Source organism: Poecilia formosa, unplaced genomic scaffold, assembly GCF_000485575.1.
Source record: "Poecilia formosa unplaced genomic scaffold, Poecilia_formosa-5.1.2 Scaffold310, whole genome shotgun sequence".
Classification (NCBI taxonomy): domain Eukaryota; kingdom Metazoa; phylum Chordata; class Actinopteri; order Cyprinodontiformes; family Poeciliidae; genus Poecilia; species Poecilia formosa.
The window spans coordinates 477406-482933 of NW_006800249.1; positions in this window are offsets into that span (position 1 = coordinate 477406).

A 5528-nucleotide genomic window follows, 5' to 3' on the forward strand; every position below is an offset into this window, starting at 1 on the left:
TTCCTTTGGTGTTTTTTTGTTTTCCAGTGTTGTTACATCATCACTGTAAAGATATTTCACAATGTTGTATAAAACACCTGTAAGTAATAAACTAATCATTTGAAATTAGACTTTTAAATGTCCCATAAGGACATGAAGAAGCATAAGTCTTGCTCTTAATCCACAGACCTACACACTCATGCCACCATACACTGGACCTTGTGCTGACATATGGCATTGAGTGTGAAGAAATAACTTCTCTATACCAATATCCCGTCTTAAAGGGAACCAAAGTGCATTGCTCTAAAGCAATGAACTTTATTCCAGATTCTTTAGTTCCTTGCTAAGTCTGTAGTCCTTAGATAATAATACAACTTGAAATTCTGCTTTATCAATGCTTGTTGAATTCTCTGAAACCCTATATACCCCAACAGCAAGTTCTAGTACATTTTGTCCCCGTGAGTCATAAAAGTTATTGTTAAGACAGTATTAAACACCCAACCCACCCAACCCTTTGACTCACACTGTCCAGCTACCTGAACATGAACGACTAATCTGTCTATAAAAATAGTTCCCAAGGAGTGAAATTGTACATCACTCTTCTTTAAAGTCCAGGTAACTTTCCTCATTTTTCAGAGATAACGACCTTAAACAGAAGACACAACATTAAAGGCTCATGCACGTTTATGATCTGTTTGTTCCCTGATAAGTGTTTCTTTTCTATTATGATATAATGAAATAAGCAACATCTGACCATGTGTGGAAACCTTTGCTCCTCATCGAGACAACAAATTTCCCATGAACCCAAACATAAAATTATTGCTTTTGTTTTCCACCTCTCCAGCTAACTTTAAAGAAAGTTTGCTTATTTAGGTTTGTAGGGATAACAAACTTGAGAGATATTCTTAAACAGAAGATAACATTGTGAAAATGTCAGAGATTGGGCAATGATTCATGTACTTTTACGAACTGTTTGTTCCCTACTAAGTGTTTCTTTTCGATTATTATCTAATAAAATAATAAAATAAGCAACGTCTGATCACGTGTGGAAACCCTTGCTCCTCATTGACAACAAATGTCCCATGAAGAAAAAAATAAAATTCTTGGTTTCCTATAAGATTTGGATCATTGCAATTCCAGGAAATGTAAGTAAATCAGTGTTCTGAGAAGAAACAACTATGTCATGAGAACTAAAACCTACATAACAGAACTTACATTCATCCGTCACAACAACGCAGAGTTGCGCACCTTCTGCTTCGCCTTGTGTAACATGGCTAATGTTTAAAGTCTGGGTTACACAACTCTGTTCACCATGGTCAGATAGAGAGATCAACAACTCTTCACTGATGAGTCACGGGGGTATGCCGGGAAAATGTTTGTCTAATGGTGGTCATCTAAAAGTAACATTTGCTTGTTATTGATATAAAAAGGCGCCAGAGAATGTTTATTTGGCTGTCAATGGTTGGTGAAGAGCTTAAAAATGATTTACAGCCACCTCCTGAAATCCTCGATATGATCCAAGAGGGGTCTTTTATGGAGCTTTCCAATGTCAAGTCGGTAAATGAATTACAGATCGACTTATTTCAAAACAAAATGTAAGCCTAAGTATGTAAATACAATGTATTATGGTAACTTATTTCCAGAGACTATAATTATTTTCCTCATTGTAGAGTTCTGGTTTGCAGCTAGAATCTAGTTTTCAACAGGTTTTTTTAAGCTACTTTAAGTTATTTTAAATTATTTGGCTTAATGTTATGTATTGGACCTAAAATATCTATGACAAAACATCAGCCTGCTGTTATCTCCTCCAACAGCTGACTGTTGCTATAGAGACATCAAGTCATCCGAGGTTCAAGTGTAGGTTTGCACTGCAGTTCAGGTCAGCGTACTGAGAGGAATGTGTAGCAGGTTGGGAGGGAGTAATGCACCGGCCTTTGACAGTTCAGCTACAGACATTAGAGCAGGGGGTTGAAGCTTTTTGCAAGCTGAATTTAACTCAAGGACAGACTTTTACATCACGTTTCTGCTTTTCACAGCTGTAAATGAATAAAAACCTTTTAAAAAAGCTGTCAGCAGACCTTGTATAGGTTCAGGGTTGCATGTAAAAATCTGCATCCAGTGTTTTTGAGTGAAAAAGTGCTCAAACTTTACTGGCATGCCTAAGTAAATTGATAGCAACACTTCTCAAAGTAAGGTTTTCAGGCTAATTTTGTATTTATGGAGGTCAATAGTCCTGGTGAAAGGAAGATGTCCTTTCCTTGAAGAAGCAAAACAGTTACAGCCCATTAAAATACCATTATGTTTGAAAATCAGTCTAATGTTGTTCTGAATGTAATGTAATGCAGAATGTTCAAAAATGGCCACTTTTGTTTCATCAGTCAGCAGAACCTTTTCCTAAAGGTTTTGGGGTTTATCAAGCTGTTTTTTTGCAAATGTGAGATGGCTCTTTGTGTTGTTTTGACCTTAGATTTCTCTCATGGATACTATTTTTGCCTAATATTATTGTTGTTTAATGACCTCTGACCTTAACTGACAAACGATAATTCTGCAGAGCTTCTGAAAATTAAGTTTTATCATGCAGACTTGCTCAGTTTCACAACAGCTCTGATGTGGACAATAAAGATTATTAAACTTGAACAGGTGGAATGAAGTTTTGAACTGTTTTTGATAATGAAGGCATTTAGAAAGAATTTTGTTTGCTGAAGTGGTTCTTGTTATAAAAGTTTTAGGGTTAATTTCTTTAAAAGTTAAAACGGTAATTGCTTTTTAATCGGTGTGCAGCCCTCAATTGCCCCTGTCTGTGACTAACTGTGTCACACAATGTTCATTTTGTTTGAATTTGTTCACTTCTTTGAGGCAAAAAAATAAATACCTACTTCTATCCTGTATTTGTACTGATAGGGGAAAACAGCATTGTTTTTATCAGAGCAGCTGGATAAAGATAAAGTTCACCATTGTTTTGGAAAATAAGACAACTCCAGGAGTTGAGTGTTTGATAGCAGACTGATTTTGGGTGGAGTGTCACTTGAAGTCATGATAAGCTTTGACACACAGGCCCAGAAGTGCAAGAGCACACCCAGAAAAAATGTGCAGTGAGAGAGGCGGAGGGTTTGATGAACTGATATCTGAAACAGACGGTGCAAAAGCTGGACCTCTGGGAAAATAAAAAACTTCCAACTTTTCATCAGATCTATTTTTGCTCCAGTATGAAGGGGAAAATCCTTTCACCTTAGCCTGGACAGTCTGGAGGGAAAGCAGAAAACGTCATCTGTTCCTTGAGTTGCATCAGCTGAGCAGACAGAGAGGGCAGGGTGATTCAGCGACGCCATTGGCTCTCGCTCTGTCAGTCATTTTTCTGTGTTCGCTCTCTGCTGGCTGAACTGTTTTCCTGTGGCTCATAAAGCAAGTTAATAATAGAAGGTTATAAAACACAGACTGTTTCCGCAAGTTGAAACAGGAGAAGGCTAAGCTTAATGTGGGGAAAAATTATTAACTGCCTGCAATTAAATTGGAAAACAGACAAGAAATGTTTCAGGTTAAAATAAAGAAGCAGCAGCTCTGCAAAAAAAGTCCAAACGATAGGAAACACTTAGGATGCTTTTTTAGGCTGAGACAAACCAAAAAATTTCCATCTGAGTAAGAACTGAGAAAGAGGGAAAACAACATTAACTACAATCAAAAGAAAAATGATGGACAATATACAAATTGGAAAATAAAATCTTCAGCTAGAATTAGAGGGAAAGATCTGGAATAAAGTGTGTTTATTTGATTAGATCCACAATTTTTCCAATTTTTCTTTTGACCCGGAATCAGAATGCTGTCAGATTTTTGGAATGAAACATTGCTTCCTGTGCTGAAATGAGTTATTTGAAGCAAATAGTTTTACTGCGTTAATCAGAGAAGAGGCAAAGCAAGCAAAGCACATCTCTTGATAGAACTGCCTAGTCAAAGTCCAGTTCTAAATCCAACAGAACATTTTTCCACACCTTCTCATCCAATCTGACTGATCTTGTATTTTCACCTGCTGATGCTGAAGTATACCTAACTATAGGTTATAAAGCCCTCCATGTCTTAATAAAACATGCAATGAGTCTTGATCACTTAATTATATAATAAGCAGTATTCAAAGAATGTTTTTCTTAATAATAAAAAAAAGACGATTAAGAACAACAAATATATTATTTTAATGAGACAAAGAGGAAGAGGACATTCAAAATATAATAACAGATTTAATAACTGATAACTTCTGTGAAAATGAGTGGGATCAAGTATATATTTCTTCCCTATGTTTTACAACCTAAATCAACAAAGTTGGAGCCACATATAGATTTTTTTTAGCTTTATTTGTTTTAATATTACTTTTACCAATTTTATTTTTTTACCTAAACAACCTGCTTTGATTTGCTTAGCTTTTCAAAACAAATTTAATAGCTATAATTCCAACTAATATTAACAAAAGCAAATAAATTCAACTTTGAGTACAAATGATCTTGCATGTCATACATCTTGCATGTCATACATCTACAAACTACTTGTTTGTAGTTTAATACAAACAAGGTTCGGCTTGAATTTAGCCAGAGGTGCCACAGCCAAAATGCAGTGACAACAGTAAAGCACGGTGTCGGCAGTATGATGATGCATAGCCACACGTTGCTGGCAACAGGACAAAGTTGCCTCCCAGTCTATAAAACTAAGATGCAGCACAAGGTCGCCCTGCGAGCTTTTAAAGAGACAGAACCAATAAATTCCTACAAAGGGCGGCAGAGAATACTTTAAAAGCCACCAAACATCTTTTTGAGGAATATGTCCAAGATTTTTTTCATGTCAGCTGATGTATAAGCAAATATAAGGCAAAAAAACAAGGTAATATAAGCTGAAATAGGGAAATCTACAAAGACAACAGAAGTTGTTTTCTGAAAACAATGCCTTGTTTTTATGAAATAAATAGAAATGTGATGAAGAAAAGGTGCAACGTGACAGCATTCTTCAGCTCCTCCTGCATAGCTGAGCTGTGACCGGTTCAGACAGATTAATACTTCATGGTCGATGTTTGCATGCAGGAAGTGGGGCAGACAGCAGGGGAGATTACCTGCAGTACTGCTTCTGTCATGCATGGATTTCTAAGCTTTAAACTTTGTCAGGGGAAAGAGACTGAAACCCAACTGTTCAAATTTTCTATTTTAAAGATCTGTGACCAAAAATCAGCTAAACTGGAACATACAAATTAAGACAGGTTAACTTTAAAGATCTTTATCTTCATTTTCTTTGCCAAATTAGGTTAAATGTCATATTTTTTTGTTTGTTTTTAGCATAAAAATAAACATCTAGTGCTGTGTGTGCAGTCCATAGTCAAGGTCAGAGGTTAAATAAATGCTCCAGAGCAATGGCATTTGGCAGAAATAACCCTAAAGCTGCAGTCGCCCGTGGGTGAAAGTTCAGCGCACAAAAAATGTTTGCATAGTGGAGAATCGCCATGGTAACATGATGGTGTTGGAAAGTGTAAGATAGCTCCAGATGAAGCAGTCTGGAAGCTGAAGACGACAACACAA